This window comes from Suncus etruscus, chromosome 2 (assembly GCF_024139225.1).
Source record: "Suncus etruscus isolate mSunEtr1 chromosome 2, mSunEtr1.pri.cur, whole genome shotgun sequence".
In the NCBI taxonomy this organism is placed as follows: Eukaryota; Metazoa; Chordata; class Mammalia; order Eulipotyphla; family Soricidae; genus Suncus; species Suncus etruscus.
The window spans coordinates 15155585-15167622 of record NC_064849.1 but is presented as its reverse complement, the minus strand read 5'-3'; the positions used below and the strand labels follow the sequence as shown (position 1 = coordinate 15167622).

Below are 12038 nucleotides of genomic sequence, written 5' to 3'. Positions count from 1 at the left end.
AGGCCTCCAAGAAAAATATTTTTTTTTTTTGTGGTTTTTGGGTCACACCCGGCAGTGCTCAGGGGTTACTCCTGGCTCCAGGCTCAGAAATTGCTCCTGGCAGGCACGGGGGGACCATATGGGGCGCCGGGATTCGAACCGATGACCTCCTGCATGAAAGGCAAACGCCTTACCTCCATGCTATCTCTCCGGCCCCCAAGAAAAATATTTTAAAGCAGAATGGGAAGGGTTTGATCTCCGGTGCCCCATATGGTCTCAATGTATCTTTTAAAAAACAGTTTAGGGGGTCCGGGAAGGTGGCGCTAGAGGTAAGGTGTCTGCCTTACAAGCGCTAGCCAAGGAACGGACCGCGGTTCGATCCCCCGGCGTCCCATATGGTCCGTCCCATATGGTCCCCCCAAGCCAGGGGCGATTTCTGAGCACATAGCCAGGAGTAACCCCTGAGCGTCAAACGGGTGTGGCCAAAAAAAAAAAAAAAAACAGTTTAGGGGCTAGAGCAATAGTACAGGGTGTGAGGCATTTGCCTTGTACATAGCCGTCCCAGATTTAACCACTGGTCCATTAAGTCTGGCCAGGAGTGATCCCTGAACACTTCTGGGTGTGACCATGAGCATCAAAGAACAAATAGGGGCCAGAGAGATAGTATGGAGGTAAGTTTTTCATGCAGAAAGGTCATTGGTTCAAATCCCGGCATCCCATATGTTCCCCCCAAGCCTGCCAGAGAGGAGAGCCAGGAGGAGCAACCTCTGAGGCACTGCAGAGTGTGACCCAAAAACCAAAAGAAACAAACAAGAAACCACTAGGAAATTTTGTTTTGTTTTGTTTTGTTTTGAGGGCTACACCCAGCAGCACTCAGGGTATACTCTTGGCTCCACACTCAGAAATCGCTCCTGGCAGGCTCAGGGAACCATATGGGATACCGGGGATTGAACCAGGGTCTGTCCCAGGTAGGCTGCGTGCAAGGCAAACATCCATACCGCTGTGCTATTGCTCAGCCCTCACGAGGAAGTTTAATTGAAAGTATTTTTAGGGACTAGAGTGATAGTATAGTAGGTAGGACTATTGTCTTGCATGCAGCCAACCCAGGTTTAAGCCCACCATCCAATATAGACCCTTGAATAATGATGCCAGGAGTGATTCCAGACTCCAGAAATCTGGGTATGCCCTAAGCATTGCTGGGTGTAGTAAAAAAAAATTTTTTTAAAGTCTTTAAGAAATAAAATCCATTGTTTTGCAAAATTAAAACTAGAAAACTGGGGGCCAGAGAGATAGCATAGAGCTAAGGCGTTTGCCTTGCATGCAGAAGGACGGTCGCTCGAATCCAGGCACCCCATATGGTTCCACGAGCCTGCCAGGAGTGATTTCTGAGCGCAGAGCCAGGAATAACCCGAGTGCTGCCGAGTGTGACCCAAAAACAAAACAAAACAAAAAACTAGAACACTGATGTAAAAAGATAAGCTGGCATTAATAAAATATAAATCCAAAAGCATTAACATAAACCAGACTGTGACATTAATTTGTTGAATGAGGAATTTACACAAACAAATCCATGTAATTGTAACACTCTTCAGAGTACTTAACTGCTATAGGGTCATTTGTCTAAATCCCTTTATACTATTTGGATCGTAATCAGCATCATAATTTATAATAGCAATGCTACTTATTGATTTTCTTTTTTAAATTGTACCTGGCTCTGCATCCAGCAATATTCAGGGTCTGCTTTCACCTAGACTTGGGACTCCATGTGCTATCAGGGATGGAACCAAGTTTTCTTTTTTTTTTTTTTTTTTGGTTTTTGGGCCACACCTGGTGGTGCTCAGGGGTTACTCCTGGCTGTCTGCTCAGAAATAGCTCCTGGCAGGCACGGGGAACCATATAGGATGCCGGGATTCGAACCAACCACCTTAGGTCTTGGGTGGGCTGCTTGTAAGGCAAACACCACTGTGCTATCTCTCCGGCCCCTGGAACCAAGTTTTCTTACGTTCAACAATAAAAAAAAATCCTTGATGGTCAGAGATTAAGGCAGAGAATTAGAAAGCAATGAGGGCTTATATTTTCTTATGTAACATAAGAAATCTGAGAATAAGGCCTTAAAATTTGAGCTGAAAATATTTAAAGCTATAAAGAAAACCATCAAAAATACAGCTAATAACTAAATCTAGGAGGTAGAACGCACAGCTGGTAGTGAAAGTACATTTAATTTCTCATTTCAGGACAAAAAAAAGAATGTCAAATATATTGAAATAATGTATTAAATACAGTGTGTATGTTTTATTTTTTACTCTTGTGCCAGCAATGAACCAAAGCCTCACCCTTGCAAGCAATATGTTCTACAACTGAGCCACATTTCCAGCTTTTAGTAAATTCTGGTTAACAGCTTGGAAGTAAAATAATTGAGTCTTAAAAAATTATCTTTAGGGCCCGGAGAGATAGCACAGCCGTGTTTGCCTTGCAAGCAGCCGATCCAGGACCAAAGGTGGTTGGTTCGAATCCTGGGGGACCATATGGTCCCCCGTGCCTGTCAGGAGCTATTTCTGAGCAGACAGCCAGGAGGAACCCCTGAGCACCGCAGGGCATGGCCCAAAAACCAAAAAAAAAAAAAAATTATCTTTAAAAAAATTATCTTTAGAATGATAAAGGATTGACAAGCTTTAGATTTTACCGTACGTGTCTAAATTTTAGAATTTGGCGAAATTTTTTAAATGTCACAAAATTTCCAAAATAGTACTGTAGTTTTCCAGTAAATGACATTTTTAAACATTATCATTACCAACTCCCTGGACAGTGAGAACAAACTCAAAGGTATCTTCCAAAAGTTAATGTGGTCATAGTCCTTGATTCACTAAAATTCTTGGGGAAGGGAGGGAAAGAGAAGGGATTGCTGGCTCTATGGGATGTTCAGGGTCAGTCACAAGCAGAGCAAGCGCCTTATACCCCTGCACATCTCTTCCAACTCACCAAACTTATTGTTAGGAGTCTAACGTAAAAGATTTAAATAAGTAGAAAGAAACAAAAAACAGAGTGTACACATGCTGTTTTAGGAGCAAACCTCACACAAATCCTGCTCTATCAGGTAACAGGTTACTAAGGTATGGCATATGCATGCTCTAAGATGTTATAAAGTGGTTACCTAAAAGGACTAGGGTAGAGAAGATATGGGAAGATGACTCTGTGATATACTGTTGTGAGAAAAACAAGAACACAGAAAAGGATATAGTATAAACCCACATCATGTAGTTTTTTGTTGTTTTTTTGTTTGTTTGTTTTTTTGGGCCACACCCATTTGACGCTCAGGGGTTACTCCTGGCTATGTGCTCAGAAATCGCCCCTGGCTTGGGGGGATCGAACCGCGGTCCGTTCCTTGGCTAGAGCTTGCAAGGCGGACACCTTACCTCTAGCGCCACCTCACCGGCCCCAATTTAGGTCTTTTAATAGTACATTCCTTTTAAATATGCATAACGCTCAAACATTCCAAATTACTCATTACCAAAAAAGTGATGACTGTTGGATGTGAGATTGGAAAACAGCAAGGGGAAGATGCTTTTCACCCTTATAATTGCTTGAACTTCTAATGCATGTTTACTATCTTTGTAAAAGGAAGAAAACATCTACACTAATCCCAGTCAAGGCTTTCCTTACCTTCTGTCCCTCCATTACCCCAACAGAATTTTCATACATTTCAGTCTTCTATATAGCACATAGTGAGAAGGCATGAACCCAGACCATACAATACTATCCCAGTTTAACTTTCATAAGATATCATGGTACATTCTATCCCAGTTTAACTTTCATAAGATATCATGGTGCATGACGAATGGAGGGGTGAGGTGGAGTGTGAATGATGTTTGGTCTTCAAGTTGGTTGAATAGTATTTGTTAATAAAACCAAGGTTACAAGTCTTACACCCACAGAGCTAATGGTTATACCACAAACCACTTTTGTATTCATCTTTCATCTTCCAGGTGATAGGACATGGTGAAAAGAGCAAAGTAAAACATCTTTAACTACTGGAATAACTCGTTAAAGACATAGATTTTAGTCAGATATGTGTATTTATTTTTTTGTTGATTTTTTTTTATTGGTTTTGGGACCACATCTGGTGATACTCAGAGGTTACTCATGGCTCTGCTCCCAGGAATTACTCTTGGTGTTGCTGGGGTGTCCATATGGAATGCTGGGGATTGGACCCAAGTTGGCTGCAAGATAAGTGTCCTACCCCACTGTACTATCTCTTAGGACCTCAGATGACTGTATTCAGAACATAAGTGTGCATATGTGACCACTGCAAATCTCTTAAATCACAAGTAAATCACTGAATTGTGTTATCAGCACTTCCCCAGTAGGTCAAAGCATCTGCAGAAACACTGTCTGTATGCTATGTGTGAGCAAGAGGTCTGTGGAATCACCAGTTTGTTTCTGGTTTTTCTTATTCTACAGCATCACATTGAATAAAAAGCAAGTAATAACAGTGAAAGCTTCTCAATTTTGATTATTTGACAAATCACTTTCAATTCACTACTAATTTTCAGAGGGGGCAAGCAACAGACACTAAAGAATAATACATTATTTTTTGTTTTTGTTTTTTTTTTGGGGGGGGCCACACCTGGCGGTGCTCAGGGATTACTTCTGGCTGTCTGCTCAGAAATAGCTCCTGGCAGGCACGGGGGACCATATGGGACACCGGGATTCGAACCAACCACCTTTGGTCCTGAATCGGCTGCTTGCAAGGCAAACACCACTGTGCTATATCTCCGGGCCCAAGAATAATACATTCAATGAGGACTTGTTATAGTTCTCACTGTAAGAATGCTTGACAACTCTTATAGGTTAAATGTGATCAAAAGTTATGATTACACCAATATAAGTAACATGTTATTTTGATATAATTTCAAGGAACTCAAAAAAGCTCTGTCCTTTTTTGATTTTATGTTACTTCAGAATATTGTAAAGATCATGGGGAAAAAAAACACTGCTATAAATCTAAAGAATTCAGTATACCTTAATCTCACCAAACTATAACTATCAAAAAAAGACAATCAAAAAATACCACCTAATGGATTTCAGGGATGCTTTAAATGTGTGATCTATTCAAAAAACAAACCAGCAAGTAGAAAAGGAAACAAATAGAACGTTGGGAATGGTTAGCTAAGAGCAAAGTGCCGCATTAATGTAATTAATCTAATTTCTGAGATGACAGTAAAAATAGTGAGGACTTAATATAAAGCTTTAAAAAATAAGGCATAGCTCCATTTCAGTATAATGTTATTTATTGATATGTGGCTTACAATACAGTAAGTTTTTACAACATGACTAAACCTAAGAATGACTACTGAAAAGAATTTAACCTTCTGATAGCCCCACCAAACTCCTCATCCAGTAATTCTCTCCAGTAAACCTTTACTTTTCCTAAACAACTCAACTTCATTAGATCAAATTAACTTATTGGCTTTACCTCCTCCCTACATTCTAAAATCTTCCCTTCCACATTAAAAACTAATAGAACAAGCATGTGCTTCATACCTGAAAGGCATGAGAAGTGAGTGCCTTCTTTGTACTTCTGGGACCCTCACAACAACCCTGTGAGGTAGGTATGACTAGCCCCACATTACAGAGAAGGAAACACACACTGAGAAAAAATATTCAGAAGGGATTCAAAACCAGACCTTCTAACTCGTAGAGAACTGTTGTGTAAAAAATCTCAGAGGAAAAATAACACCCAATTCATGCAGATTATCAATTATATTTCAAATTTCAGAGCATGGGGAAGGATTCAAGTATTCTTCCTGGTCATTTAGTCACTGTTAACATATATACTATCGTCTCATATAATAAAATTTTGAATGTTAAAAACATGTATCTCCTTTTTTTTTTTTTTTTGGTTTTTGGGCCATACCCGGTGACGCTCAGGGGTTACTCCTGGCTATGCGCTCAGAAGTCGCTCCTGGCTTGGGGGACCATATGGGATGCCGGGGGATCGAACCGCGGTCCGTCCTAGGTTAGCGCAGGCAAGGCAGGCACCTTACCTCCAGCGCCACCGCCCGGCCCCATGTATCTCCTTTTTTTATTAAAAAAAAAAAAAACCTATAGAGTACCATCCTACATCTAGCCTTCCGGTACATAAATTGTCGTAAAATGACATGCTAATTTACTGATTATAGTAAATGTTAGTAGAGTAAATTTTGTGGGCCATCATGTAAGAGTTGCCGCCTAGGGGCCGGAGCAGTGGCGAAACGGTAGGGCATTTGCCTTGAACGCAGTTGACCTAGAACAGACCGCGGTTCAATCCCCCTGCGTCCCAGGAGCGATTTCTGAGCACATAGCAAGGAGTAACCCGAATGTCACCAGGTATAACCCAAAAACCAAAAAAAAAAAAAAAAACAACTTGCTGCCTAGATAGTTTCAAAATGAAAAACTGACACTGATATAGTAAGAAATTCTGTGACGAGGACCAGAGTGATAGCACAGCGGTAGGGATTTGTTTTGTATGCTGCCAAACCGGGATCATCCCGGGTTCAATCCCTGGCATCCTTTACACTTCCCAGAGCCTGGCAGGATAGATTTCTTAGTGCAGAGTCAGGAATAGTCCCTGAACACTAACGGGTGTGCCCCTTCTCCCCAAATGAAACTAAGTGAGAATATACAGGAATTAAAGCACCAGTATTTTATATGGCCACTTTTGAGCACCAACAGGTTTCACTCCTAACCAGAGTCAGGAATAGCCCTTGAACATAACTAGATGTGATTCAACCATCCCACCGAAGAAATTTTGGATCTACTCATAAGTTAGATGCAAATCTAAATGGTTACATCATAGAGCTAGTATAGGGGGGAGGACACTTGTGTTGTATTTGGTCAACTCAGGTTTGATTTCCAGGATCCAATATGGCCCTCCCAAGCAATGCCAGAAGTTCTTAGTACTGTAGGGTGTGGCCTAAGCCCCTTCCCCACCAAAGGCTATGGAAAAGGCAGAATTAAAACTCTACAGGGATAAGGCCATGCAGGTAAGGCTCAAGTCCTGGCCCTGAGGCCCAAGAGAGGGGTCTCTCCAGCACAGACCAACAGATGTGGTCAAACACTCATAACCTATCCCATCCCAAATGGTTATGTAATAGATTCTTACTAGCCATAAAATCTATGGTAATTTTGAAAGGTCTTTTTTTTTTTTTTTTTTTTTTTTTGGTTTTTGGGCCACACCCAGTAACGCTCAGGGGTTACTCCTGGCTATGTGCTCAGAAGTTGCTCCTGGCTTGGGGGACCATATGGGACACAGGGGGATCGAACCGCGGTCTGTCCAAGGTTAGCGCAGGCAAGGCAGGCACCTTACCTTTAGCGCCACCGCCCGGCCCCGAAAGGTCTTTTTTCTATTAAAACCAAAAAAGCAATCCCCCAATCACTACTGTATATGTAAGAAAAGCTTTAAAAAGTTTATTAGAGGGTGTTTAACCTAAAATTAATGTATTTTTCCAGAGTGATACTTTGACTGGAGGGAGTGTTTGTTATGCACAGAAGTGTTATGCTCCTAACAGACGAAGAGGACCACATATATGGGATGCTGGGAATCAAACCTGAATCAGCTGCATTCAGGCAAAAGATCTACCCACTAAACTACCATCTGGCTTGTGAGACACACCTCATTCTAAAGTTACATACTTAGATTATTATTATTCTTTCTTGGGGGGGGGGTTGGGGAGTTCATACCCGGCAGTGCTGAGGGGTTATTCCGGGCTCAGCACTCAGAAGTCGCTCCTGGCAGACTCAAGGGACCATATGGGATGCCTGGATTCAAACCGGGATCTGTCCTGTGTTGGCCGTGTGCAAGGCTGTGCTATCGCTCTGGCCCCCTTAAATTAATATTCTAATGCATTGAACCAAAACAAAATATTTTTAATTTGAATCCTTAAATGAATTTTGAGGTTCTCATTAACATTCTTAGCAAACAGTCATGAAGATTACAATTACTAAAATGTAAGAAAAAAACTTAATGAATGCTATGGTTAGATCCTGACAAACACAATTTTCTACTTTCAAAGCTCAGTTGAATTTTGTTGTTTTTAAGCCACAGGGGTTACTTCTGTCTCTGTGCTCAGAAATCACTCCTGACAAGCTTGGGGGATCATGTAAGATGGCAGGAATTGACCCCAGGTAGGCTATGTGCAAGGCAAACACCCTACTTGCTGTGCGATCACTCCAGCTCTCAAAACTCAACCTTTACCAAATTCTCAAATTTTGAGGGGTTTTTCTTTTGTTTTCTTTCTAGGTCACACCCAGCAGCATTCGGGGGTCATTCCTGGCTCTGAGCTCAGAAATCGCTCCTGGCAGGCACAAGGGAACCATAGGGGATATCGGGATTCGAACCACTGTCTGTCCTGGGTCTACTACATGCAAAACAAATAGCTTAACACTGTGATATCTCTAGCCCCCAAATTGTGAGTTTTAAAAAATTTTAATTTAGGACCTCCCCTCTACAATTCATTATGAAGGTGAAGAAACCACAGAAGAAACGTATTTTAGTTTATCAGAAAAGAAATTTTGTTCTGAAGGCCTCCACATTTTAAAGATCTCGCCAAACCTGCATAAGCAGATGATATGATATGTAAATACCTGCTTTGAGTATGCTTTCTTTCATTTTTACTTAGTTTTTTTTTTTTTTTTTTTTTTTTTTTTGGTTTTTGGGCCACACCCGGCGGTGCTCAGGGGTTACTCCTGGCTGTCTGCTCAGAAATAGCTCCTGGCAGGCACGGAGGGCCATATGGGACACCGGGATTCGAACCAACCACCTTTGGTCCTGGATCGGCTGCTTGCAAGGCAAACACTGTTGTGCTATCTCCCCAGGCCCTTAGCTTTACTTTTATTTTGAGAAGGGCCTCCTCTCTACAGGGGCTCCTTCTAATACTTGGTCTGAAGATTCAATGGTTGGGTCTAGCAGTGCTTAACGCTGCTGGCAAACTCAGTGACTTCGAACTCCAGTCCTTCTGAGTAATGCCCCAAAATTTAGCAGGTTTACAGTTGCTAGTTGTAACCACCTTCCCATTAATCATAAAAAAAAGTCTTCTATGTACAACATAATGCAGTGCTTATTTTAACACAAACACACACACACACACAGAGCAAAAAGTGAAGCCATCCCTGGCATTCAATAATTCCCACCAAAAAAATTAAAGAGTGATGTTGGGACTACAGAGACGGCACAGAGAGTAAGGAACTTATCTTGCGTGTGGCCAACTTGAGTTCAGTCTTAGAAACCCCATATGCACCCCAACCTACCAAAAATAATTCTTGAGAACAAGGCAGAAGGAACTCCAACTCCAGAGCATTGACAAGTATGGCCCAAAAAACAACAAAAAGTGATGTTAACCATCCTGTTCAGAAAACAGGAATAGTTACAATATTTTACAATTATTGTGATGTTTACTATAATGTAGAAGTTCATTAATCTATTTTTTTCCAGGGGAGAGCGCGAACACAGTCCCCCACTACCACAAACTACACAGTCAAGTTTCCCACATTTGGGGAAATCGCAGGGGTCAGCACACCCGGAATGCAATAGATAAGCCTCACCCTGGGGAAACCACCTTCGTGATCATGGTATCTCCCCTGCCAGGTAAGTATAAGTTCATTAATCTTAAAAACCTTCAAGAAATTCCTGTTATTTCTGTTTCACATACACAAAAGTTAAAAGTTAATTTCCCAAATATAAAGTACCAGCAATTCCTAATATATTGCTACTTATAATCCAAAAATTTATTTTTTTGCAAAAAAATTTTTTTGTTTTTGGGGCCACACTCATTTGATGCTCAGGGGTTACTCCTGGCTAAGGCCTCAGAAATTGCCCCGGGCGATCGAACCAAGGTCCTTCCTTGGCTAGCGCTTGCAAAACAGACAGACACCTTACCTCTAGCGCCACCTCACCGGCCCCACAAAATTATTTTTTAATTATTTTTCAAAGAAATAATTCCTGTAATATATACATATTAAAAAAAAATAAAACTGGGCCTGGAGAGATAGCACAGCGGCGTTTGCTTTGCAAGCAGCCGATCCAGGACCAAAGGTGGTTGGTTCGAATTCCGGTGTCCCATATGATCCCCCATGCCTGCCAGGAGCTATTTCTGAGCAGACATCCAGGAGTAACCCCTGAGCACCGCCGGGTGTGGCCCCAAAACAAAAACAAAACAAAACAAAAATAAAACTATCAACATATCCTAATTTGATGAGGTAAATACTAGTACACCCAGAGACAAATGAAGTAAAACACACATTTCTTTTCAGCCAGCTGGAAAATGGCTTGTACTGGCTAACAGACAACAGGCTTCCCAAATGCTGTAACATAAAAAAATGTAATTGCCAGTATCATGACAGCTTGTTCCAGTGGCTTGCCCAACGTCATTATCAGTGATACTGACTTCCCAATAAATCCCTATCTACAAAAAGGTCAATTAAATTTAAAATTTTGGGTTTCTTTGGGTGGAGAAGGTTGGGCTATACCTGGTAGTGCTTAATGCTTGCACTGGCATTGTGCTCAGGGATCACTTTCAATGGACTTCATAAGAACCATATGGGATGCTGGGGACTAAACCCAAGCCATTGAGTCATATTCTATAGTATAGCCCTGCCCTATAATGTGTTTTGAGGGGAGAAGCCCAACCTCTGAAAAACAATCTGATGCCTTTGTTATTACAGCAAAAACATTTTGTTCTATTTTTGAACTGCCCTAATCATCTATATTAAATTGAAACATTATGAGATGAAGCAGAGGCGAGACAAAAATAAAGGCTACACAACACATAAAATACCAAATGGGGTTGGTGCAATTGCACACAGCCAAACTTGGTTCAATCCCAGCACCTCATATGGTCCCCCTAGTGGCAAAGCCAAGAGTAAACCCTGAACACTACCGTGTAACCACCCATAACAAACAAACTTGTTAAATGAGTGACAGCATTTCCAGGAGTGTGGTAGTGATGGGAGCCTATACCTGGTGATGGGGCCCTATACCTGGTGATGGGGCCAGGCTATTTCTGGCTCCACAGGGAAGGATCATTAAAATAGCCAGTTAACTAGCTTCTGCATTCACTCACCCCATTATCTCTCTGACCTGTGACAGCTTTTTGTTTTTGTTTTTGAGCCACTCCTAGCAATACTCAGGCATTACTCCTGATAGTGCTTGGGGGACCATACAGGATGCTGGGAATCAAACTTGGCTCAGCCAGGTGCAAGGCAAGACCCTAACTACTGCATTATCTTTCTGGGCAAATATTTCAGGGTTTTGTTTTTATGCCACACCTGGCAGCGCTCAGGGGTTGTTTCCAGTCTGTGTTCAGAAATTACTCCTGGCAGGCTGGAAGACTATATGGGATTCTGGGAATCGAACCTGGATTGGGAATGAGCAAGGCAAATGCCCAACCCACTGTGCTATCGCTCCAGACCAAATTCATTCAGTTTTAACTTCACATTTTGTAATATTTATTATTTACATCCAATTCAAGAAATGTTTCTATGTTCTTAAATCAGCTAGTCTAAGTATGCATCATGCTCTTAATCCTTTCAAACTACTCATAGCCACTGATACAATTATATAATAAAACAAAGTCTATGATATACCATAATCTGTCTTCTTTGCTACAATAATGCCAACTTGTATGCCTGGAGGCTGGAGCAAAAGTATCGTAGGTAGGGTGCTTGCCTTGTGTGCAGCCAGATAAAATTCCTGGTACCTGATATGGTCCCTGAACCCATCAGCAGGGAACCATCAGTAAAACCCTGAATGCAGAACCAGAAGTAAGTCCTGAGCACTACTGGTTGTGATTACAAAACAAAATAGTGTTCCTGATGTTATTGAGTGGAAACTAAAAGTTCTAATGTTGCAAAACCAAAAAGAAGTAAAACATTATTTCCCAATGTGGGTAAGGATCCAGGGGACGGTACTAGTCTTAGGTGGAACGTGGATGCTTCCACTACGTTCACTTAATGAAGGTAAATTCTAATGGGGACACTGAGTAATCTGTTTTGGTAGATCAAAGTTTGAACATCTCTGCTCTAAA

At 41.6% G+C, this 12038-nt stretch overlaps 1 protein-coding gene and 1 non-coding gene across 4 annotated transcripts in view; both read right to left on the bottom strand.

Moving 5' to 3' along the window:
• Window positions 1-12038, bottom strand: part of WDR33 (WD repeat domain 33) — a 120547-nt gene that overhangs the window by 53751 nt on the left and 54758 nt on the right. The window lies entirely within an intron of this gene.
• LOC126002523 (U1 spliceosomal RNA) lies at window positions 9446-9609 on the bottom strand. Its single transcript, XR_007493213.1, has one exon. It is a non-coding gene; the product is annotated as a U1 spliceosomal RNA (small nuclear RNA).